Raw genomic sequence first — 27,476 nt, 5'->3', positions numbered from 1 at the left:
TTTCACCCACATAAGTTGTTATTGGGGCATTTGATGCCCCAGATGAGATACACCATTATGTGCTTGCTACCCTTAACTGCCCACTTGAGTGTTATGTGCAGGGAAAGTGCTGGGAATTTGAAACATGGTAGCCACCTCCGTCTCCCACTTTCTTAAAACTCATGGAATTTATTTATGGCCATTCCTACCTCCAATGCAGTTGTGGAAAGAATATTTTATTTGTGTTAACAGACTTGGACAGATTGCAGGAAACTCCTAAATATTGATTCCATCAAGGCTGAGTTTCAAATTAAAAGTTAATTTCAATTGTACAGGTAGCATTTAATGAACTGATTTAAAAAAACAGAGGTATTGAAATTTTAAAACTGATAAGTACCATTTTAAACATTAAATCAAAGCTTATGATAATTGCATTCTATACTGAAGGGTAGCAGAAACGTACACTTGAGAGAAAAATACATGATATATTAATGGAAATGATGTTTCCCTAAAATGTCTCTTAAAATAAAGCATTGTTTCTTACTTTTCATGTACTTTTCTCTTATTTCCATGCAACAAAGGTGGTCACTCTAGACAGAAAACCAATTCTTAGGGCACTTTGGGCAATTCATTTTCCCTCTCCTTTAGTTTATATTCTCTTTCAATTCCTAATGCACCTGTCAAGGCACAAAACAAGATAATCAAAAATGAGTTACTGTGGTCCAGGAATGGACTTTATTTTATTTTTTTTAAACTCCACTGTTTGGGTGAGTGTAACTTTTAGAGCTCTTTAATTAGTTTTCCACAAATATGCTGCAATAGTCATCTGACATTTGCTGTTAATATTTTTACCATTGTTAACTAGAATAATCATAGAAAGTGAACACAGGCAGAGGGAATTCATTTAAAACTTCAAACCAAAGTTCACACAAATTGTAACTGAAGCATTTACCCACCTCTGCTTGCTAATGATTCCCCAAGCAGGCTTCAAAGAGATTATTAAAGTAAGCCAGATTAGACTCTAGGAAAACGTCCTCATATTAATTTTAATACACTTAAAATTTGCATGCAGTGCTTGTACACTGTCTTTGGAGAATGAGACCTTTGATATAAATTATACAGTGTTTAACATCTCAGAGTCCTTTGGTAGAAACAAAACATGAGGTTGATCTGAAACTGGCTGATGGCTGATCAGTCAGCACTAGGATAAAGCGCATAGATCAGCAAGACCACTGCTCTGTTGGGCTGCAGGTTTTCGTGGCCTGTCCAGAGTATACTGAAATGAAAGGCTCTTAAATAAGCAGTGAATCCTTCTAATGTTCTGCCATACATTCCAAAGGACTTACATTACTTATATCCTGCACGTGTCCTTGAGGCTTCATGAACCCACCCATTACTCCAAAGGAGCACAAGAGGTCCCCAGTGTCCGCTGCAGTAGCAAGGGCAAGGAATGATCATGTGGTACAGCCATTTTCTCGGGGTGAGGCAGTTCAGGTGACTTGGAGATAGTGAGAAACTGGATCCTTTATTCTAGAAAACAAATACAAACCCTTACTAATAGAATAGAATCCCCCTGGGATTGCCAAACACGATCCATCTGGCTGGACAAGAACCACGCAGCCTAAAGTAAACATGCACAATCGTTACTAGCTTTTCAAATTGTTGGCCAGCTAGCCCACTGACTGACATCACACATGGCATCACCAACATGTATCAAAAGCTGGGCAGCAGCGAGAGCAGCTCACCAAAGCTATTCCTATGCAAGACGTGGAGCACCCAAGTAGCCTCTTGGATATAGGCAGGAGATGAAACTATACACAGACAAGCCCACCCATGCACTCCTGGGGAAGATAGCCTGAGAAATGATCCTACTAACTACAGTGAACAGCTCTCCAATGGCAACATTTTAATAGTGACCACTGTAGCAACTGTTTGGGCCTAGCATCATCCCTCTGAAGTGTGGGGCCCGTGTCTGGGCCTCATCACTGAAGTCAGTGAAGGTCTGTGGAGCTCCTGTTCCCCTCTAGGGGTAAGTTTGGCCTGGGGACACAGTCAGGAAAGGGTCACACGTAGAACAGTTAGTGCCAACGTAGTCGATTCAAGAAAAATATATAAGTAGTATCATGCCAAGAAACAAGTGTATTACAAATGCCCTGGAGATCACAGATTCAGTCCTGGGGTAAAATTTTCAGAAGTGCCTAAGTCACTTAGGGACTCAAGTCCCATTTTCAAAAGTGACTTAAGCACTTAGAAGCCTAAGACTTCTTGAAAGTTAACAGGCGTGAGGCTCCTATGTGCCTAAATCACTTCTTAAAATGAAACTTAGACTCGTAAGTCACTTAGACACTTTGAAAATATTGCTCTATTTATGTTTTTATTTTTAACGTGATAAAATTGACCATTTTCTAATATACAAGCAGAGTTCAATGCAACCACTAAAAGCCAAATGGTTCTTTAATTATTATTCTTTAATTCTAGTGTGATAGGTAAGGAAGGTGGGGTGGAATAGGGCAGGGGAATGTGGCAGTGAGGGGCGTGGGGCACTGGGGGAGGAGGATGAGATATGGAAGAAAAGGGGATAGGGGAATCGTGGGGGAAAGCAGGAGTCTGGTATGCGGCATCCCCTTGGCAGTAGCTGGGGCTCCCCTGTTAAGCAGGCCCATTGAACTGGAGTGGAAAAGCAGACACCTGGCAACACTACCTTGCCCCCCCTCCCCACACACACACCCCCAGCTGAGCCCTAACCATCTTCACTTGGATCCCCGGCAGAGTTCCATTCCCCCTGCACCTGGAACCCCTCAATGAGCCTCTGTGCATCCAGAGCTCCCACTGAGCCGTCCGCACCCAGATTGCCCCACACAAAAACCTCTCACCCCACACCGGGATCCACCCACACTAATCCCCGCCACACTTGGATCCTGCTGGACTGAGCCTGCCCACCCACACCTGGTGCAGAGGAGACGGATCCCCGGGTGTTTCTGGGGCAGGCCCAGCCCTTGCACTGTGTCAAGGGCAGGTGCAGCCTCACTGCCGAGTCCCTGTACCACTGGGAGCTTCATAGTGATCTCCCACCACAATGCAACCAGTGGCCTGTGCATCCCCACTGCCATGCTGGAGCCACATTTATTTACTGACAAATAAAATATGCAGAATTTTAAAATATTGTGTGCATAATTTTTATTTTTTTGGCACAGAATTCCCTTAGGAGTATATAGGGCATGAAAGGTACTTTAGACAGCAAATTCTCGAAAACAAAATGTATGAAATAATTCCATCTGTCAATAGTTTTGGCAATATTCACATATATTTATAATTCATAATCTCCAAATTATTAATTTCTGAACTGCCACTTCTAATCTTTACTTCTGTTTAATGCATATTACTTAATGTGAGGTGGCTTAGCCATTTTGCTAGAGGAAAGAACAAGATATTTTTACATATTTTATCTAGGTATAACACTTACAATCTATTATGGTTCTGCTCATGTTCCAAAGACTTTTTATAATTCAAGTTCATATGAAAATGTACACTCTAATAATATAAAATTTGAATCTATCACAAATGTATAACAATTTTCCTTAGCTGTGGGGGATAAAATAAAAATTGAAAATAAGAAATGTTTCAATTCCATATCCATTGTTACTTACAGCTAGTATTAACTGGCCAAAAATAAATTAGCAAAGGCTAATTCATTTTCACTGCCCAAGAAATGATCCAAGGAAGAATGTATGTAGTTGTTTATGTAGGAGAGTACTGAAAAATCTACATGGGTCCCATTGTTCTACATCTACTAAAAACTGACTGGACATGTCATTACGGTGACCTGCTGACCATGGCCGTTTATGCTATTAACAGCAAGTGTCAGGCAAGTCTGAGCTTGAAGCATCAAACTCTGTTTATAGACAATTTATCATGCTAACTTGGTATAAACCCAAAGAAATACCTATGAAAATTTGTTTTTTGTTTTTTTAAACACTGGTCAACTCATTTCACAGTCTGATCTAACTTAATAAGAAAATATATATTAAGAAATGTAAGTTTAGGATACTGTATGGCAAAGCACTCTAACTGCCTTTTTAGAGAGTTTTCATGCAGACTAAACCATGTTATGTTTGGAAAAAAATTCTCACTTGTAAAGTAAATCCACAGCCACCTGGTTCCAGTCCTATGCCAAAGCCCATATAGTTGCTGTTGATGAAAGAAGAGGCATTGCCTTGAGCATCGACCACAGTGAAGTAAACTGTGTCACTTCCTACTGGTAGCAAATTTCCTTTATTATATTTGTCACTGGCTCTTCATAAAATAAAAACCATTAGTGTGCAACAAAAATCACTATTTTATGGCCCAATTTAAATTGCATCATAAGGGTGGCACGTTGCTCACCTTACTCCCACAAGTAATCCTAGTTGATGTCAATAGGAATATTCCTAAAAGTATGATGAGCAGCATTTGGCCCTGAATTTTTGGTGTGGGTTTTGTTTGTTAAAACAAAGGGCCAGATTCAGGTCTCTACTAATATAATCTGGATTAACTCCAAAGACAATAGAGTATAACGAAGATCAGAATCTGCTCCAAAAGGGCCATCATGTAAAATTCAACTGACATCATCGAAAGATAAAGCCCAGGAAGGATCCAAAGTCTGTTGTTCTTTTATGACCAGGTAATGCCTAGATCAATAAGTGGTTTCTCCTGTATATCCCATGTTTGGTTAAGTACAACTATAGCACTGCCAACACATTTAAGTAAACATTCTTATCTAAAGTACACAAAAACAGACTAGCATGCGTTGGTACTTTTTTTTTAAAAAAAAATCACATTTAGAAATACCCTATTTTAGTCACTGTTCTCTTGAATTTTGAGACCTATCATAAGTCTTTCATGCAGTTCATTACTTTAAGAATATATATTTAAAATACCCTTTAAAACCACCCTCAATCCCCTGGCTTCACTATCAACTAATGGAATTATTTCTCAGGCATTTCAACTAGAAAGAGCAATATGACAGGGTTGTCCCCTCATCCCTCTTTTTTAATGTCTCACTTGAACCACTGGCAATAGTCAGCACTCAGCTATTGAAGGTGTAACTATAAAGAGCAAAAAAATCCAAAATCGGTTTATATGCCGATGACATTTTTGTACTATTGAAGAATCCATCCTCATCAATCCCATCATTATTGAATCTAGTTGATATTTTTAGAAAGATCTCTGGTTTTTGCATGAGCTGGAATAAATCACAAGCAATAACAATATCCAAAAGACTAGCTCCTTCTCAGTTTCATCATTTTCCATTTCAAATATACAAGGAAATATGCTATTATCTGTCCTAATCATCCCAAAATAGATTTGCGACACACAGTGAATGTTGGAGATGCAAACAGTCACATGCCAACCATTCACACTTCCTCTGTACCTGTCATAAAATGCATGTGGCCTGGAACACAATATTCAGTGCTCTCTCAAAAACTTAAAGCATTATCTTTCCTTCCCCAAGCTTGTGTATTTTACAGGTGCTGGATGAGTTGGTATTACATTGCAGTAACTATTTTAATGGCCAAAAGAGTTATTCTGAGAAAATGAAAAACTGAAATTCCTCCCTCATGCACAGACTGGCTTAGTGAGCTCTCTACTACTGCGTTAATGGAAAAAATGACTGTCTAATAGAAACATTTGGAAAAAATAGGAGGCTGTCTGTTCACACATTGCATACTTTTCCAGTTTATTATATATTAATCCCTGATACTCATAGGTTATGTTCTCACTTATTTATCCTTTTAGTCACTTTAATAATTGATGCCTGCATGACCTCTATGTGTTCTGGTGGTGGATGGGGGTGCAAGGGAGGGATTGTTTGGTTTTGTTCTGTTTTTTCCAGGCGTTACAAATAATGAACACTGAATTTTGTTTTTGTATGGTATTTCCATGCTGCACATGTATTTATATATGTTTTATTTTGTGTTTATATTTTATATAAAAACAATAGAAATAATGTTTAAAAACCCCACCCTAAATGTTTATGCTTAAAAGGGCACTGTAGAGTTTGACCAAAATGTAAACACCTCCAGCCTCCAATGTGTTATTCCTCCCCTCCTGATACTAATAAAACTATCAGCCATACACATACGTACAAGAACAGTGTTAAAACTCCAGCTGGTAAACTGGATAAGCCACCAGCAATGTGCTCAGGGAGCCAGATTTGTTGCAGGTTTCAGAGTGGCAGCCGTGTTAGTCTATACCAAAAACAACGAGGAGTCCTTGTGGCACCTTAGAGACTAACAAATTTATTTGGGCATAAGCTTTCGTGGGCTAGAACCCACTTTATCAGATGCATGGAGTGAAAAATACAGTAGCAGGTATACAGCACACGAAAAAATGGGAGTTGCCGTACCAAGTAGGTGGTCAGTGCTAATAAGGCCAATTCAATCAGGGGGGATGTGGCCCATTCCCAGCAGTTGAAAGACGTGTGAGTATCAACAGAGGGAAAGTTACTTTTTGTAGTGGCCCAGCCACTCCCAGTCTTTATTCAGGCCTAATTTGTTGCAGCGGCTCATGCACTGCATGTCACACTGTCTCTTGTTTAGTCCCCTGCCACATTTATTCTATACTAGCTAGCATGGGACGAAACAAGAATAGATTTTTCTGCCACTCTGTCAGAGCAACAAAGTCAGAGCCCGGGAGTCTGTTTTGCAGAGGATTAGGAGTTTGAGTGCTGCAGGCCTTCTTTTGGAGAGTTGGCAGATTTTTCTGTATCGGGGGCAGTGGTGTATTTACATATGGAACAGATGGGCCAGTGCCCTGGACACCAGCACTTGAGAGACAGAGAGAAGGGTTGCACAGATGATTTTTCATACATTCTGTGTTTCACTATGGCCTCTTGGATGTCTCTCTGATCACAGGGATTGAGATACAGGGCCTTTTCTTAAATAGAGCAGGCCAGGGAAAATATTCTTAGTCTGGGCCCTGAGCAAGAGAGAAGATCAATCATCATTGGGTGAGTTTTACATTAAATTGTTTCAGGGATTCATTTTGAGGGCTGTCAAACTTATTTTAAGATATCTGGGCTGCTCTCCACTTTTTACACGCTATATATAGTGCATATTTTAAATAAAATCCACTCCTTGATTGTAATAAGCCATTATTGCCCTAATTAAAAGAGAAAACTGCCACTTTTATCAATTCATACGTTAAATCATGTTTGATAGTTTCCTATCACATTTCATTTTATCTTTTAGATACAAGCTGGGTTAACGACATAACACAAACAGTAAACTCTTTGTACTTTACACTGAGCAGTTTAACACAAGGACAGATTAGTGTTAAAATAAAAGGATATTCAGACCACAGCATATGCAGAAATAAACTAAAAACTCCAACAACTCTTATAAGTAGAGCCTACTTAATACTATAGAATGGACTTTTCTTTCTCACCAAGATCAGAAATGTACTTACACTAGTAATCCACAAAAGCAAGCGAAGGAAGAAGCCTTACTTTTGTAAATTAACTACCTCCGAGCATCCTTTGGCATATGTTTTAGAAAGAAGTTATTTTGTAGGTACTGGAACTTTGTCCCGGTCAGCATAGAACCAGAAAGTAACAGAGGAGCTGAGTTTTAAGGCTTCAATCAGCACATGTAAATAGTCAGTAGTGTTATGGCCCACGTCTAAAAATGGCAAAAAAATGACAACAGTTTTAGTTTATTTTTAACCTTTCAGTGTTTTTTCAGGCTATAAGGACATTGTTTACCCTGCTGTTATTGGACGACATTAATTACTGAATTGATTTCAACGGAGTATTATAAGGGATGGATCCGATCAATTCTTTCCAGGGATACTAGGGAAATAATCATTCGTTTTGGACTTAAGAATTCTTCAGAATTTGGCTTATAGTCTTCAATGGTATTAGGTGTTTTATACCACTTGACTCTATCTTAACAACTCAGAATTTTGAACTGGTATCAAGCTATTTACGAAATATCACACTATTTTTGAAGTTATATCAGGGCCACTCTTCAAAGTTGTAGTGTAATTTGCTAAATTTTCAAATTTATATTACATTTTCAAAAACATAAATCTCAGAGAGGCTGTTTCATACTAGAAAATGTCCCAGTACAAGTCCCACTGTACTCTGTTTACTATATTGTGATATTTAGTAGAGAATTATCCACTGTAGAGTGGAGTCATGTCTAGTAACAATTTTATTTCCCCTTCTGCTTGGCTTTGAGGAACATTTTCTTCAGCGTTGAAAAAGAACATTAACATGCCTGGAAATCTTCCTTTTGTGTCTTCTTAAATCATCCTCAAAGGAAAATTTCACAGACACAGAAAAATTCTTTCCATTGGACATAACCCAGACCTTTAATATTAAAATTGTCTAAAATGTGCAGGGCTATCGAAGCTGTGATTCCTTGTCCATTTGGAGGGATTTCCCAAACATTCACATCCTGGAATAGCAAGAGGTATTATTATTCCCCCCTTTTAAAAAAAATACTTTCTAAAGGTTTCCCGAATATTATGACATACTTATATACCAACAGTGATGTAATAAAACTGGGCATTTCTTCAAGGCAAAGAGAAACCAGGTAACATTAAGGTGGTATAGCTTTTCTTTCACTCAACCTTGTATAACAACAGTATGGCGCCCCTATAAAACAGTACAGTATTCTACATCAATGGCCCAAACCATTGTCATTACACTAGTGTAAGCAACGTTGTTTTCCTCTTTTATTGTTGCCATAAAGGATGAAATGCTGGTCCTCTGCCTGGGGGCGGCTTTTGCCCATATAGTAAATACAGACATTGGCTTTGTAAAACACTTTGAGAATTCCCATGTATAGTCTTTCCTAAATATATGTTGGCTCAATGGAGTATGTGGGAAAATGGGAGCCTATGTTTCAATTATCATAAATAAAACTTATTTTTTGAGTGCTTATGCAAACTTGTCCTCGTAACATTGAACTTATCCAGTTCAGCTTGTTAAATCTAATGTTAAAACCATTAAGTTCTATATCTGCTTTGAAAGGTTAAATACCTATTTATCTGAAAAGTTTATCAGCATTAACTGAGTAATATATGGAGTTGCCTGTCTTTGAATATTAAATTATACGCTATAACCCTGTGAGTTTATTTTTAAATTAATAACAAATGAGCCTGCCCTGTGTTCTTTGACAACACCCTCACTTACATCAATTGGAGTTTTTCCTGAGTAAGGACTATACGCAGGGATCTGCAACCTTTGGCATGCGGCCTGTCAGGGAAATCCGCTGGCGGGCAGGGATGGTTTGTTTACCTGCAGCGTCTGCAGATTCAGCCAATCGCAGCTCCCATTGGCTGCAGTTCACCGTTCCAGACCAATGGGGGCTGTGAGAAGCGGAGTGGGCTGAGGGATGTGCTGGTTGCCGCTTCCCGCAGCCCCCATTGGAACTGCGGCTAGTGGGATCTGTGATCAGCCGAACCTGCGGATGCTGCAGGTAAACAAAGCATCCCAGCCCGCCAGCAGATTTCCCTGACGGGCACCGGCCAAGGGTTGGCGACCCCTGGACTATAGGTTTGGATCTAGATTTGTCCAGTTATTTCAAAATAGCGTGCGTAAGTTGCTCTGGGTATGTTCCCTTGTATCTATATTTAGCAATATTACTCAGTATATAGTGGGTGTGTATCTATGACTAATGATTTTTTAGCAGGTCAGGAAGCACTGACTGTCGTTTGACATACCTTAGATAATAGTTGGGTGTGCAAGCACAGCGTTTGATTACGTACATACTCCATGAAAAATGCAAGAATCAACTGTTCATATGGTGAGAATAAAAACAATGCACTCAAAAAATGCTGCTCAGCAACCCTATGATATTGGATTAGTGGGAATATTAAACTATCCAAAATATAATTTCCAAATTCATGTGACATCACACACAGCCATTGAATACTGCATTTGAAAACACTTAGGGCCCAATCCTGTATTTTTTTATGCACCAACAGCTCCTGTGGCACTTAATGGGAGTCTGGGATATGCAAAGAATGCAAGATCAAGCCTAGGAAACCACCAATCCCTACCATTAAAAAAATCTTTGTCTTTTGCATTTTCAATGAACATCATACTTTGGGAAGGCTCTGCACTGACAGCAATGGAGATCTGTACTCACAGAACTGGTAAAAGCACATGCAGTCCTAGCATCCCCACACTGCATTACAACTCTGAAAGGACCATCTTTAGAGGTGAGAAAGTAAGTTGGTTTCCATGCCCATTCAGTAGTTGGCATCTCTGCTGAGACTGCCAACACAAGGGCCAGTGCTGTATGAGTTGTGATAGTGGTTTTCAAGGAGAGGAATCCCATCCATTAGGAACTGTGCTCAGGCCGCCCAGGTGGCTGGAATTTAAATCAGCAAAGTGCAAAAAGGAAATAAGATGCCCATTTTAAACAGGGAAGATAATTAGCCATTGGAACAGATCCCAAGGGCTGTGGTAAGACTCCAAATGATGGAGAATTTAAACCAAGACTGGATGTCTTTCTAGAAAATATGCTCCAGTTCAATCACAACTTGATGGGTGAGATGCAGGAGTCTCACCATGAAATTCTGTGAGTTATGCAGGATGTCAGACTAGGTGATCACTCCGGCCATAAAAATCTATGAGTTTCACAGCATATGAGTTTCATGTAAGTCACTGAACAAAGTTCAGGTGACAGTTTTCTACATTGCCTTATTAGTGTCCTCCCCGGACTTGGCTGAACTCACTGCAGCGGCAAAGAACAGCATGTTTTTGTCTCCCTTTAGGCTGAGGAGGAAGAGGAATCCGCTTGTGTGACAAGGGAGGAGAGGGAGTCAGATGGAAGGAGGGTGTGAGAAAGAGCATCAAGAAAACGTTGAGGTAGTAAGGAGGAGAAAGGGTACCTGGATATGGCTTCAAATGGTTCTGAAACTCCACTCTGGTCAATACTCAGTCTTAGTCCATCTCTTTATGCAGATGCTCAGAATAGTTCCTTTCCAACCACCCCACAGGTACACATTCCCAAATCCAACCCCTGCTGGAAAAGCAAAGAAGGGGAGGGTCTGATTGTGATCCCATTGTGTAAAGCTATGGAGAATCTTCAGGCCAGCAGTGGGCATAGGGGAAAGGAAGGGTTTTTATTTTGCCAGTCTGGCCACCATACAGAGGAGAAGTTGTGGGACAAAGGAAAGAATTCCAAAGATGATTGGCAAGGAAACCTCAGTTCCATTCCAGTCTAGGCTGCATGATAGAAAAGTCCTACTCTGAAGTATGAGGGAAAGGGAGGTAGGAGAATATAAAAACAATGAGCAATATATGGTAGCTTCTTGTGGAAAAAGCTATGAGTGGGGGGAGGGATAGAAGGCCCGGGAAATCACAAGGCTGAATTTTCTCCTAATGCTCCCTTTTCTGGCCTCAGGGTCCCATTCAGCAAGGTACGTAACAACTTGCCTAACTGTAAGCATGTGAGTAGTTCTATTGATTACAATAGGACTGGTGCTTAAGTTTAGGCACAGTCTTGTAAGTCCCTTGCTGAACTAATAACTCAAAATTCAGCATCTTTTTGGCATTATACGGGGACTCAACTCCTAAGTACTTACTCAGTGAGAAGTCAATGGGAGCTTTCCCAAAGTAAAGACTTCAGGAGGTGTACAAATAGCACCTAGAATTCACAACCTGAATGAGAGAGATTCACTGGCAGGCAGAATACTAGTTTGCTTTCTTTTTAGTATGAATGTTTTCAGATGGATCCCTGCTAAGTGGCAAAGCGCAGCTGCTGGCTACCTCAGCTTTGAATATTAAAACAAACTGCTTAGCTCCTGTAAGTCACGTAGAAAGTTGCACTGGACAGCAGATCTACACAGCTACCCCTCACTTCCCCCTTCCCCGATAAATACTGCAGCTCAGTGATTTCTTGCTGAATTCCTCAGATGGATGTAGAAGCTTGAAGGGCATGGAGCTTTTTCCCCATGCTGAACAGACTGTCCAATCTATATTCTATTAAAAATAATTACAAATAAAAGAAATAGTTTCCACTCAACTAAAAAAAATTGATTTGCTTTTTAGCCGTTCATTAGCTCATCATATTCACATTTACAGTAAGGCAAGCTTGAATCAAACTCATGGATCAAAACATTTCAAACCTCAGTGTTCAAAATCCAGATCTGGATCAAAATTTTACAGCTTGAGTCCATCTTTAATTTGTAATGAATTCATTAGCTAATTGCTAAGAAACAAAACAGGGCTATGTTTTCTATCTTAGACCTGCACACACACATTACTCATAAATAGCTGATGTGAACATATAGCTAGGATATTTGTATGCCTATATAGCCAGTTAGGCACCTAGATGGCCTTATGCACACAAATGGAATATGCATTCACAAGGACAAATACTTGACTTATTAGTGCATGGTGCAGATATAAATTAGGCATGCAAATACATAAGTACACTTCTTCATGCCTAACTTGGTAAACCAAACTCACGATCTCTACCGGGTTCAGAACACTGAACAGTCCAGAATACCTTGTAAATCGGTTTGACTTCATTGGTGACATGGCTTTTGAGATCTTCTAAATCCATTATTCCTCCATTTTTCTGAACAGTTTCTATAATAGCTTCTGCAACAAAACCTTCGTAGAATCTTTTCTTGCCAGATTTTGTCAGCTCCTGAAAGAGTTGTTGCACATAGCGTGGAAACTACAAAACAAAGGACATTCTAGCGCGGCAAGTTTGTCTTGGTCAAAGTTAAATTGGCATCTTCATGTGGATTAAACTATTTAACTCTACTGGTTATATCATTTGGATGATTTCGGTGATTTACATGGGCCAGATGTGTAAAATCCACTCTGAGAATGATTGTGCTTCTGGGAGAACTTTGACCCAGTTCTGCCCTGTCTTATATCCTATGCAACACATTCAAAGCATTGCATCTCTATTGAAATGGCAGTCTGTCAACAGGGGAGCACTTTGCTTGTTGTCCCTTTCGGTTACTTTAAGCCATCTCTGGTTGAGTTCAGAGCTTTTTGAGCAATGTCTGTTGTACCTAGTACTCCCTAAGGGTTAAATTTGTCCTGGCTTACACACTTGCAGAATTCACTCACTCACATTTGGTAATCCACACTGCTTTCTCTCTATCCATCACATCATTAGTTTTGATTAGAGAAGACATGACATATTTGCATTGGCAGCACATAGTATTTCATCAGCAATGTACTTTGCATTATTAATACATAGGCAAGGTATGGACCCAATCCTACTCCCCCTTAAGTCAGTATCGAGAAGAAACTCTCACTGACTTCAGCTCAACCATGACTGAGCCTCAAGTCAGAAAGTTACATTTCCATTGAATGGTGAGAATGGAGAGACTAAGCCAGGTTAAGAGAAACTAAGTTTATTAAGCTGAAGAAGCCAAGGTATCACAGATACTGGTGCTTCAGCAGGTAGGGCAAGTAGCTTTGTCTTATAATTATATGTGCATGTATGTGTAATGCAATTATTCAAAGAAGCAAGGGTGTGACAGATACTAAAGAACTAGCATATAGGTCACACAGCAATAGCTTAATGTTAAGAATTGAAGGGAATTCCATAGCTATATAAGTAAGCAAAATACAGGGCAGGGTGCATTTTTAAGCTACAATAATGAGATGCCTTAGGGGCATAGCAACAACCATAGCTTGTCATTACCAAGCCAGGATGCTTACTGTGACTTTACAATGTTAAATTCTAAAGAGGAAAACTTGCGATATGAAAAAAACAAATTTTCAGATTGAAAAACATGTAGCAGCCATATGGTTATATCTGAGAGAAATAGTCCCAGCTACTTTAAAAGTTTTAGTGATAAATCATTACCAAGTTTAAAAACTATTCATTAATTCATACACTGGACTCAAAATTACTGTGTCTTTAGGACCCTGATGTTTCTTCAGTCTGTTCCTGCCTTTCACAGAGTCTCTCCTATCACAGTTGCCAGAGATAGCAGGGTAAAATAGATAAGCAAAAGAACACTTTTTTGGCATACTCATTTAAGATAAAATAATGTTAGGCCTTGACTGAATGGATTTTAGCCAGTTTCTGAATCTGCGGAGTTGTCGCCCTGTTTCCTCACAGATGCAGGAGGAACAATATGCCCATTTAATGAGAGCAAATGTAACTCACACACCTTCTGGGTGTGGTGTTCTGTCCCATCTAGTGACACTGAGACAACTTCCGGAGAGAGATAAAACGAGTCTGCTCTACAGTCTTAGGGCTTGTCTACAGTGCTGTAACTTTCTCACTCAGGGGGGTGAAAAAACACCCCCTAAGCGCAGCAAGTTTCAGCGCTGTAAAGTGTCAGTGTAGACAGTGCACCAGCGCTGGGAGCCACGCTCCCAAGTCTGGTAGCTTTGCCTCTTATGGAGGTGGGTTTTTTTAGAGCGAGAGCTCTCCCAGCGCTCTGCCGTGACCACACAAGCTGATTGGGAGGTGCAGGGATGGAAGGGAAGGTGCTGATTGGCGGGGCTGCTGGTGAGCAGGCGGTACTGGCAGGGGAGCTGATGGGGGGCTGCTGACGTATTGATGTGTCTCTTTGGCAATGTACATTGGTAAATTTTGGCTCCTTCTCAGGCTCAGGTTGGCCACCCTGGCCTAAAGCTTAGAGGCTCCTAGGAAGCTAGAAAAAGTAAAGTCTGCAAAGCTACTGGACAAATCCTGCAGATTTCTATATCTATTTCTAACTGGCTGTTAGCTAAGGGCTAGTCTACACGGGCAATGTTAAAGTGCTGCTGTTTCGTGGCATGCAGGAGGCTCTGGGGAGGAGGAGGAGGAGGAGCGAGGGCACAGAAGGCTATGGGGAGGGGGCAGGGAGGGGTGGAGTTGGGGCAGAGCCTGTGGCAGAGCCAGGGATTGAGCAGTGAGCACCCCCTGGCACATTGGAAAGTCGGTGCCTGTAGCTCCAGCCCTGGGGTTGGTGCCTATACAAGGAGATTAACATTAATTTCTGAAGAGCTGCATGTGGTTCTGGAGCCACAGGTTGGCCACCCCTGCTTTAGGCTCATATTAACCACAAGGCTGTCAGAAGACAGGATACTGGGCTAGATGGACCTTTGGTCTGACCCAGTATTGCCATTCTTATGTTCTCTCAGGTGAGTTCCCTATGCAGGCTATGGAATATTCTGAATCAGGGCACCCTCAACTTCCTCTGTTTGAAGCTGTTCCACTGTGGATAAATAATCAGAGTCATTGGGCCAGAGAGAGAGCACAAGCATGAGAATGACTGTATTTCCTGGTGGTTCAAGCGTTCACCCAGGATGTGGGGGAGACAGCATCCAGTCCACCTGCTCCAATGATTCTTTAATTATTCATCCAAAGTAGAACTGTGGAGTGCCAGATCAAGGCAGAAACATGGTGTCTAAGGAACTTTACTAAAAATGTATGCACCAAGAGAGTTTAGGTCCCTACGAGGTTCGGCAGGGGATGTTTTGTACATACCAGAGGAGCTTGATTCTGGGGTTTAGATGCCTAATATGGCAGTTAGGTGCCTAAATCCTGTTGTGAATATAGTGCTTGGTGAACAAGCCAAGTAGAGAAAAGTCTGCGAACAGAAAGGGTTATAGCTGCGGGAGAACTGCAATCTATTGACCTCAGATGTCTGCATTATGTGCGCCTTTACTAGAGGGTTACAAACATTGGGTGGGATAGGGAATTTGAGGGCCTAATTCATTTCATTGCTGGTTAGCGATTGCTGTAGTTGGTGCTGACAGCACAGTTTACATTTAAGGATTTTTTAAATTTAAATTAATCTGCTGTGTTTTTTACTATAGCTTTATTTGCTCTATGTCTGGAATTTAAGATTCAGGCATACCTGTTATACCTTTATGAAGTTTAGTTTGTTCAGCTTTCAAGAAATATTATTTATTTGTATTGCAGTAGCACAGAGGAACCGATTGTGCTAGGCACTGTACAATCACAGAACAAAAAGGTGGTTTCTGCCTCAAAGATATTATAATTTCACTATAAAACAAGACACAACAGCTGGCTAGAGAGAGACAGGTGGAGGACCACAAGTGAACAATGAGACAACACTGGTCAGCATGCTAAGCAGTGGTCTCAGGATTAGAATTTAAAATTGTGTGCATCTACAGAAAGAACGGATGGAGAATACAGAAAAATGACCTCTCCAAATGAGAAATATGTTCAATGAGTTTTTTAACAGGTGGCATGGGATTATTCAGGAGAAGAATCTTCATACAAGACCAATTAGTACAGCTGTTTTCTTGGCCCCATATAAGTCAATGGCAAGAGTCCCACTGACTTTAATAGGAGTAGGGTTTCACAAGGCTATTTTCCACTCATACCAGTGTAACTCAAATGACTTAAAGAGTTACTTCTGGTTTATACCACCATTAGCGAGATCAAAATCAGGCCCTATGAATTTTAGCCGCTGCACTGCAGGGTTCCACTCTAACCTCTGTGTAGAGATAGAAGGCAGCAACCTGCTTTGATGTGACAGAGTTTTAGCATTTCAAAGGCAATGGTGAATCAGACGGGGCATTTTGCCCCAGGAGGTACCTGGTACTGAAGGGATGAAAGGACAAACAGTGGGATGAGGTGTGTCGTCTCTCTATATAACAAGGGAGTGTTCCCTTAAGTAACAGGTTACAATCTGGTACCAAGTTGTTAAATATTAACAGGAGACAACTAATCAACTGAAGCTCAATGAACTCCTCTCCTTAATCATCCAGACTCATTAAGAAACAAAAGGAAAAAATGTTAACCATTTACAAAAAATATATCTATTAGAACTGTCCCATTATAATACACACATTTCTGCAGGATATGCAGCATGGTAATCTGGGGGGCATAGTTGTGCAAATCATGTACTATTTGTAAAGAACACAATAAACATTTAAAGTGTTACTTGTTCATATTTTTTACATCTAGTTTGTCTCCTACTTCTGATCTCCTTGTTACCTGATCCTGCCGGACTCCTGCTCTGACCAGTAGGTCAGACCACCCACATCCCAGTTGTGACATTAATAAGGAGATGCATGCTAAAATAAGTTTAATTTTACAAACAAAGCAAAACACCTATTGGTTACTCAGTTGGTTCCAAATGTCCCAAGGACTGTAATCTAAACACAGATTTCCTTATGTCAAAGGTGTTGGCCAAAAATAGATTGCAGAACTCTTGTCCATGATGAGGAGCGTAGCCATGAATCGGTAGCTCTTTTCCAGGTTTGTTTCCAGGTGCTTGTAAAACATGAGCACCACATTTCCAATGATAGGCAGTAATCTCTGACACAGGAAAACATTTCTCAGCCAATTTGATAGCAGGTTGCAGAATCTGTCCCATGGAGAGCGGAATAAACAATTAGGAAAAATGACAAAATCATTTCCAGATTATTGCATTTGCAACTTGGGCCCAAAACAGCAAAATCTTGCACATGGGTTTAACTTTACACATAAGTTGTTCCACAGAAGGCAGTGAGACTACTCATAAACATCATGTTAGGTATTTGTAACTGTTTGTACGAGCAGGACCTTAGTTCTTACAAAGAAACCAACACATAGCGTACCAGACTGCATCAATATGGCACTTTACCTACAACTGTGCTTAAAGTGCTACATTTGTTTTGGAACTTCTGATTCTTATTATTTTACACATGCAATGCCCACTTGTAGCAGTTATAGGTAAGTAATGCCTGTAAGTGACACTTCAGTGGAGTAGCACGGTACCAAATTACTTTTTCCCTCCTGTTCCCCTGTAATGTCCTATGTAGTAGGGTTTTGCTCAGCTCAGTTTTTATGGCAGGAGAGTATCCAGATTTCAATGCTGACTCTTTATCACTGTTTTTTCTCACCTATTAACAATGAAAGAAGGGCAGGTCTAGGAGGATAGAGGATTTTTGCCATCCCTGTCATTCTGGGACACGATTTTCCCACTTTTCTTCTTGCTGACACAACAATCATTGCATGGAGCACAAGCGGTGCCCCGTCATGACTACCCCACTCCTCCCCCAAGAACTGAAAACATCCCATCTCTGCTACACTCTCAGCTGCTACCAGTCCAAGGAGCACAAATCCTAAGTATTGCTCCTAGCTCAGTGCTCAAGTGAGCTTTTGATTTTCAAGCACCTCTCAAATATTCTTGGTAGGGAAGAGTATTAGGATGGGATGGTGTCATGATCACTCCCCTAATGCAGTAAGTGGTTGGTAATATGAAAGGGAACTTTAAATGTAAACGGCTAATCTGCTTCTCTTTGGGATTTTCTTTATAACATTTCCCTCCATTTAAAAAAATGCACTACTGTAATTTTACAAATTAGTGTTTCCTATATAAAGGAACAAAAGGAGAGCCATCTATTTAAACCAACACCTAAAGGTAGCTCCTGAATTTTGCCTTCCCATTCCTTTAAAAATGAAAAAAGCCTAGGAAAGGACATAAACCAGAACTCGAGACCTAACCCAGCCCCTTAGGAAAGTTTAGATCCATATCCAAGCTTTGCAGCTTTGTCCCATTAGAGAAATGGGGCAGGAGCAAGGCCAGAGCCAGAACCACAACCCCAAATCTGAGCACATGTCTGCACTTGAACTCCTCGCCCATGAAAATTGTCCTTCAGTTGTGAAATTACTTGGAAAAGAGAAGACACAGACATCAAAAGGAAACAGAGCTGGATTAAACAGAAGATAATGGGTAAAAAACTCACAACACTGCTAGCAGAATTTCTATTTACATTGTACCTAGAATAATCTCTATGTGTATTAAACAACATTTTAAAACAAACATTTTCACTGAGCTTCACCTTTTTGCTTCCATATAGGGAAACAGCTTTGCACCAGCTAGCTGTTGTGCTTAGCACAGTGATATTATGAGCATGGAGGAAGAGGCTTTTTGTCTCATTCAAACTTGCACTTTTAACGGCTCAATGGTCAATGCCTCTGGAGACCTGCCACAGCCACTGCAAGGCAAACAGAAGAGCAACCGTAACATGACAAAATAGCAGGCCATCAGGTTCAGTTGACAAAGAGCAATAGTAACCCTGTAAGCACAGCACAGCAGTAACAGCATGCCCAGCAACAGCATAAAAATGCACCGGAACAATTATAACAAAGTCACATTTTTCACAAACCAGTTCACTGTGGCCCATATCCTGCAGGCCTTACTCTGCAAAAACTCCCATGAAATAACACATTATTTGCCAACCATATTTAAAAACAAGTTATTTGAATTGCCACCCTGACTTTTCCCCTATTTCATTTCTGTCAGAAAGTCAGCAGTCATCCTGTCAGGGACACTTTCTGTGAGGTGCCTTAGCACAACTGACAACTCAGTGGGAATGTCCATAGGATCTGAGAGTGTGTATCAGAGCCTCCCAGGATATAGCTCTTGGAAAGTTGGATTTCCCACCTGCATAAAATACTGGGTTCTAGCTGTTTCTGAGATAGTCACTGCTAAAAATAGATCAGAACTGAAATGGGGAGAAAGAAGGCAAGATGGTAATCAGAAAAATGTAGCTTTAAAGCCTGACATCTTATGAACCACTGGGAGTAGAAATAAATGCTGTTTCATGCTGGTCAGCAGGTTTTCAATGAGATACAGCATTTAGGACCAATCCTACAGACTTTGTAGAGCAAAAAAATTCTAGCCTTGGTGACTTGTGAAAAAATTGAACCTTCAAATTGCCACTGGTCCCTTCAGTTAGTAATGTTTCTGGGCCCTGTTCCAGTATTCAGTATGGCAAGTCCAGGATCCCAGACCAATGTAAATTTTTCCCTCTACCCTTGTGTTTTAAGTTTCAATCAGACTTTATCTCATATTTATTTCCAAGAAATTATCTTTATTTTGCTATCACTTTTATATCATTGATATAGTTTGCGCAAATTATTCCAATGAATAATGGAAAATATTTTCCAAGGGAAAGGATTCTCTAATGGTATTTCCAGCAGAGAGCCCAAGGGCCCTTAGTACAATTGGATATAGCTCAGAGTTATACCATTAAAATAGTTTCCTGATACTTTGCGGATAGGTGAAGAAAATCAGTGTTATCTGCATTAGAGTATTCATTGCTCTCCCTCATGACCATAACAAACAAGAATGTAAGGGCACCTGGAAGTGATATTCTTTCCACAGTAATACTCTCTGGTAGGCTATAAAGCCAACTGCCTGCCTCCTTTATAGCTTCTTGATTACACGTACAATAAACGTCCACTGTGGAATAACAGTTATTTCTTTGCCATTATGAATAATACATTTGAATAGAATTCAAATATAGGAAAATTAAACAAACAACTGAAAAGGAAACGAGGTGCAAATCTGGACTTTGACCTCTCCCTAACAAATGTCTCTCCAGTGAAACTGGCGCTGGAGACTGGCTAGCCATCTGGAAGTTCGACTGTAATTCAGAAAAAGCATTAAACAACTCAGCCTGAGGGCAGTCATGTAAAAACGAACAAAGAGGACATGGCAATGATGTTATGGATGTTGTCAAGCCTCGTGTAGACAGAGCCTAACTCTGTATGCCTTTTCTGGTGAAATTCCTATTGAAATCAGTCTAAATTCTGCTCTCAGTTACACTTATGCAATCACAGGAAAGCCTAGTGGTTTGAACTGGAGTTTTGCCTGTATAAAGGGCTGAAAGATCAAATTCATGGCAACCCTCTCATCTGAACTTGCTCACCCAAAACAATACCAGTCTAGGGTTTGATCCTGTGAAGCAGCTGAGCGCTAGCTGCTCTAACTTCCATGGAACATTCTAAGGCTCAATACTGCTGCCATTCAAGTCAATGGGAGTTTTCCTACTAATTTCAAAGGCAGCAAGATTGGGCCTTTATTTAGGCCATGTCTACTATAGCTGTTACAATGGCACAACTGTGGCGCTGCAGCTATGCCACTGTAGCACCATAGCACAGACACTTCTTACATTAACAAAAGAGGTTTTTCTATTGATGTAATTAATCCATCTATCTGAGAGGCAGCAGCTCGATCGTCGAAATAATTTCTTCCTTTGACCTGGCTGGGTCTTCACTGGGGATTAGGTTGACCACACTATGGCACACACGGAGTGAAATTTTTCACAGCCAGGAGTGACGTAGCTTGGTTGATCTAATTTTTAAACGTCAACTGGGCCTTACTCTGAACTCAACGGGAGCTCTCTCTGGAGTCATCCAGTCCCCAATAGATGAATAATTTTTAGTTGTTATACAAAGAGGATTTTCCCAACCTCAGACAAAGCACTTCTGAAAGCCACAACCATTCCAATCTGGCTAACAAATAATACTTCCCTTTTTTGTATCAGCCTCCTGTGACTTTTAGTAATGAATAAAAGTCTTTAGTTATTACAAGGAAATCCAAAAGACCTTCCCTTCCTCTCTGGATTGTGCTTTTATAAAATGAACCCTAGAGATGTGATTCTGAAAGTCTTCTGCACATGGAATCCCTTTTTAAGCCCATATGAGCTTTCCCCACACAGAGGGCTTACAGGAGCAAAGCCTAAATCAGATGGTAATTAATGTTATTAATTTTATTTTTAATTTGCAATAAAGTCAGGCCAGTGCCAAGTGAAAATTTGCAGAGACTCAGTCAGGAAAACATTTTTTTCTAATTGGGTGTGATGTTCTGTACCCAGAGACCTAATCTTCCCTCAAAAATCAGCATTTGGATCAGCAAAACTCACAGCTTCAAGAGTAATAAACTGGCCTCAATTCAGCTGAGTGGTCTGGAAAGAATTCTGTGCCTGACAGTAACATTTCACCCAGATGCTTCTTCCCAGAACAATTAAAGATCTCTTGCTGATACTGCCCTTCTTGTCCCTCGTCTTCAACCCACAGACACTCACTTTTCTTTCACACATTTGAACTAATTCCATGGAAGGAAGGAAGGAAAGTGCAAGAAGAAATATAAAGTGAAAGAGAGATTCTGGGCCAGATTTGCTCTCATTTATAACAGTGTAAAACCAAAATAACTTCCTTTAAGTCAGGAGTTACTCCATATTTATATATCAGAGGGGTAGCCCTGTTAGTCTGGATCTGTAAAAGCAGCAAAGAGTCCTGTGGCACCTTATAGACTAAAAGACGTATTGGAGCATGAGCTTTCGTGGGTGAATACCCACTTCGTCGGATGCATGTCCATATTTATACTTGGCTCAAAATCTGCATCTACATATGGATTAAATAGACAACGAACTCATGTGAGCATTTTTCCTCTCAATTGCATTGGACTCCAATACAGGATCGTAACTCTCTGTCCTTATCTTCGGAACTTACCTTCCACTGAGACCTTGCACCTTCTTTGTGTTTGCATCATAGCAGAGACAGAAACAGGCCAAACCTATGCCAGTACTTTATGGTTCAGTTAAATTTAAGGCAGCAGCTATAGCCACAGCAGCATCTACAGTATTGCCACCATTCTTTAAAACGTCTGCAAGAGAGAAGCCTGTTAAAATCTGATAGAAGTCTCAGAATTTCCTTCATAGTGCAGGGGAAAATCACAGCCACGCTTAAAATAAAGAGTCTAGTAAACACCAATTTAGCAATCACAGAACCAGAGGATTAGATGGAAGTATTTTTATCTGCAAAGTAGAATCCCCTAACTCAGGACTTTTCAAACTTCCTTGCACTGCGACCCCCTTCTGACAACAAAAATTACTACATGACCGCACGAGGAGGAGACTGAAGCCTGAGCCCGCCTGAGCCCTGACGCCCTGGGTGCGGGAGCCAAAGCCAAAGCCCAAGGGCCTCAGCCCCAGGCAAGGGGCCTGTAACCTGAGCCTGTCACCCAGGGCTGAAACCCTTGGGCTTCAGTTTGGGCCCTGGGCCTCAGCAGGTCTAAGCCAGCCCTGGCAACCCCATTAAAATGAGGTCACAATCTACTTTGGGGTCCCAACCCACAGTTGAGAACCGCCGCCCTAACTGTTCAACAATAAAAATTCTGAAAACTGTTTTCTTATTTTAAAAAAAGGTTTTGTTCCTTAGAAAGATAGAAATGCTAGGAACTAATTTCTAAAACAAAAATATGAGAATACTGGCATGTGAGGAGGGGAGAGGAGACTGAGAGAACAGAAGAAACAACATAAACATCCATCAGAAACTCAGAACAATACAAGGGGTGAAATCTTGCCTCCACTGAACTCAATAGAGTTTTGTCATTGACTTCAATGGGGTTGGATTTCATCTACCGAGCTTAAGGAACAGATAACAGAGCCTCTTGTTTTTTACTCATCCAGGGCTTTATATTAGTGGTTCTCAAATGCTTTCATTTATACCAGTTCATTAGAGGAAATCCTCTTGTGGACCATCTCCCCATCCTCCATCTTCCCAGCATCAATATGAATAGAACTCCGCAGACCATCAGAAAAGATCCTACAAATAGATACCAATGGCCCTGGGGGACACTTTATGGAGGTACATTCCATATTGCTACATGCCACTGAAATTTACTATGTCACAATGAACATTGTACCACTCTGAGGATACATGATGTTGTTAACCTCCTGCAACATGAATAACTCCAGAAAGAACAGGAAATTTACATGAGACTGAAAATGTTGACAATAGCCAATTACATTTCCTCTGAGGGAGATGAAAGACTTAATTTTGTTCCTCTAGTGAATGATCGAGTAGAAATGTTAAGCAGTTTCATGTAAATGTTTCTCCTGCTTAAAGCAAAGAAAAGCATTTTTTATATCCTGCTCTGGCAATATGTCTGACTCCATCATGTTGAATGGAAAGAGAAAAACTAAATTATACCAGGCAAGAGGACTGAGACATTAAACAGATAGCTGCTGGGCTCTGACACTGATGAGAACCCTGTTTGTGAGTGAATTTGTAACTAGCCAGACACAAAATCAGGGAAATGATTCTGATTTTTTTATAGAAATGGGTTATGACAAAATTGTAGTCATAAAACAAGCATTTAAGAAAGCATGTGATCACGCGCACACACACACAAATGTTTTACATCTAACCCTAAATGTAACAGATTTTCCATCTCTATTGTTTCTGATTTAGCCACTAGGTGAAACATCACCTATTATTGCTAATCCATTCTATTGTTATTCCAGTAATACACAGAGTTCAGAATCAGGATTGAGGCTTCTTTATGTTAAAAATGTACAAGCCTGGAGTAGAAAACACAGTCCATACCTCAAAGAATTTACAAGCTAAATAATAAAGATGCAACAAGTGAGTATAACAACAACAAAAAGGTTTTTACATAGGCACAGCTAGATGGTTTTGAATCAATTTGTATATTAACAAATTAGAGAAACATCTGAAAGTCCTGCTGCCCAGCTACCTGGCTGTTATTAGTTGGCAATTTCCTATAGAATAGGGGTTCCCAAACTTGGTTGGCAGCTTGTTCAGGATAAGCCCCTGGCTGGCCGGGAGACACTTTGTTTACCTGAGCGTCTGCAGATACGGTTGTTCTCAGCTCTCTGTGGCCGCGGTTCACCGTTCCGGGCCAATGGGAACTCTGGAAAGTGGCGCAGGCTGGGCCACTGCTTACCACAGCTCTCATTGGCCAGGAACGGTGAACCGCGGCCACAGGGAACTGCAAGCGGCTGTACCTGCAGACGCTCAGGTAAACAAAGTGTCTCGCGGCCTGCCAGGGGCTTACCCATGAATCAAGTTTGGGAACCCCTACTATAGAGCTAAGCAGGTTTTAAGAGTAGCCACTTTATAAGTCAGTTCATCAAAGATGTTTGGCATGGTGGCAGGCCCCTTTAAAAAGAGTCAGAGTCCAGTCTATCCATGACAGGCTTTTATAAGGAGAACAAGCCTTTCTTGGCCCATCTGTAGTAATTAACTGCCTAGGTGGCTGGTTGGCAGCTAAGTGACTAAGGAGCACCTGTACTTGATAAAAGGCTACCAGAGGTTAGTTAAGAGGGAGTGTTCCTAGCAGAAGAGGAGAATTATGAAGCGCTGCTAGAGAGACAGGCTCAGAAGGATTGCTGATGCTGTGCTTTCCCAATGCTAGGCTGGACGGCTGATTTACTAGCACAGAGCCGAAGAGGAGGGCAGTGAAACTTTTCAGAACAAGAAGGGTAAGCCTGCCTGGCTTGTAGTATGCAGGCCCAGGACTGCCAGACTCCTGGACTTGAGAGAGAAGGCCTGTGGGAATTAGCACCCAGGCTCCCAGAAGGATGAACTTCAGGGACTACAACAATTGTACCCTAAATAAGAATGAACAACTTAAGTCCTGTGTAGCGGGAAGCTTGTCTGGGAGAGAATCATTGTGAGATTGCACAGGAGAGGGTTCCAGGAAGACTTTCTACAATGTTTTCTTATAAAATATCTTCACTGGTAATGGAACAGGAAGTCCTCTTTATTGTGCAGTTTTGTTTTTAAAACTATGGGCCAACATACAGTCAGACAGCTAATGCTCAGATTCCCAGATGCTAAAATGATGGGTGTGGAATAAGACATTAAAGATCATCTTCCCCATCTGCTCTGCTTCCTTGCCTCAGTGCTAATATGGAGGGGCCATCCACTCCAGGGCTAACAACTATTTACGAGTAGTTTGGTCCCTAAACCAGCTCAGTCTTCAATGATAATAAGAACTAGACCCGATTTCTGTGATGTTTTCTATGAATGGAAATCATCTCCACTAGGGGCTGAGTCAAACCAACCAAACATGTCCCTTAGAGCACTGTCTGCTCTAGCTAGGCCCTACCTAGAGCATTTGTCTTTTCTATCTATAAAGGTTCCCCCAGCCTATTTCTTCTTTTAAATATTCTGAACACATCTGCTTTCCTATGTTCAAGCATGATGCTATTAATGTGTAACTCTTAAAAATATCTGTCTGAAACGACATCTGTCACAGACCCTTATCTGACCAGAAATGTCAAGAACAAAGGTTAAACAAGATATAGGGGAGGTGGTGCATGTTGCCAGCCTCTGCTGTAGGAAGTGGCTGGGGATAATCTAATGGTTAGTGGAGCCCACTGCAAGGGGAAAGCTAGTGATATCTGGCTTTCCCCTACAGATAATTTTATCCCATTGACTGTCCTCCATATGCTTCACTATGATAGCATCCCGTCTTGCCCTATGAGAACATCAGTCCCATACATGATCATCTTCCCCATACCCATGTTGTCTAGTAACCTGTATGACCCCTGCCCTGAATATAACTGGCCTCCACTATGGCTTCCCCTTCTGTGATAAACACCTCCACTTCTAATATGTGGCCCCTTCCCTCAAACATCCCTGTGTATGCTCCCCTCCTTTGTGAGCTGTGCAGAAATGGGCCCTTGGCCTGGTTCACCAACGAGGAGAAATGGGGTCTATCTCTGTGTTTACACATGCTCATTGTCTTGTTATGTGGGTGCCTAAAAGCCTGTGTTCCCTATTGACCTGATCCTTCCCCCTACTGAAGAACAGGTTGGCAAGAAGGGAGGAATGGTCCTTTGCCCCTCCAAGAGGCAAACCAATTACCTCTACTTCCCACCCAACCAAATCCCCTTATTGCCTAAACTGAAATGATGCCACAAATAGGGAAAGCTGTTGCCATGTGTACCTATTTTTTAAAACTTATTTCAAAATATGACACTACCCCCAGTTATTTTATGCAGATTTCCTTCGGTATTTCCTTTTTTTTTTTCCCCTATATATAACTTTTCAACAGCACAGGCCTAAATGGGTTGGGTTTTGGTGCTGGTACGCACCTTTGGTCCCAGACCTACTCCCACTGAAGTCAATGGCAAAACTCATAGGCTGGATAGCTGGGGAGGGAAGGGGAGAATAACCACCCTGGACATGGCCCAACCATTTTTTGGCCAGGCCAAACCTGAGTAGTGCCGTGACTCAGTGCCTGGTATTGCAGTACCACTCATTCAAATTGGGATTGGCCACCCTTCCATCATGATGGAGTAGCACGTGGGCCAAATTTGAATGAGTGAGTGTTGTGACCTGGCGCATGGGATCAGTGGTGCTGTGACCCTGTGTGACAGGTTGCAATGCCACTCACGCCACCCAATTTGGAGGGGATGGGTGTTGGAGGTCAGGCTGTTGGGGGTGGGGAGGGGAGGTTAACAGGGAAAGAGGAGGGTCAGGTGTGGTAGGGGGGCAAACCTAGGGCGCTCTGCAGCCCCTGACAAAACTCCCATTGACTTCAGTGGGATCAGAAGCAGGCGCTGAGGCAATCTGTGAACTCATGACACAGTGAAATTCAAACAACACACAGTGAATGGCTACAGAAACTATGGGGCTGATTTTTCACAAGTGCTGAGTACCCATAACTTCAGCTGAAGTCAAAGCAGTAGCAAGTACTCAGTTCCCCTGAAACTCAGGTCATAATTGCACAAATAGTACAATCATCTTGAGATCCGAGTTTAAAAAATGTGGGTTATGATGCGATAACTGACAGTTTGCTACATTTTTTTTAAAAGTGTGAAGTACGATTTTCTTTCTCCATCTATTCAATCATAGAACCAAAAGACTATTCCTAAGACCAGTATTTGTTGCAGGGAGCTGATTCCAAGCAACACAACCACTGATACAAACCACTGGGGATCTTCGCAAACAGAACTTAAGCTATGACAT

The 27,476-nt window shown here is 41.2% G+C and overlaps 1 pseudogene; it reads right to left on the bottom strand.

The window, feature by feature from the left end:
* Nucleotides 1-588: 588 nt before the first annotated feature.
* Nucleotides 589-27,476, bottom strand: LOC120372066 (annotated as a pseudogene).

The sequence above is a fragment of the Mauremys reevesii genome, linkage group 9, assembly GCF_016161935.1.
Source record: "Mauremys reevesii isolate NIE-2019 linkage group 9, ASM1616193v1, whole genome shotgun sequence".
NCBI classification, from domain to species: Eukaryota; Metazoa; Chordata; order Testudines; family Geoemydidae; genus Mauremys; species Mauremys reevesii.
This window is presented reverse-complemented; position numbering and strand designations above follow the sequence as displayed.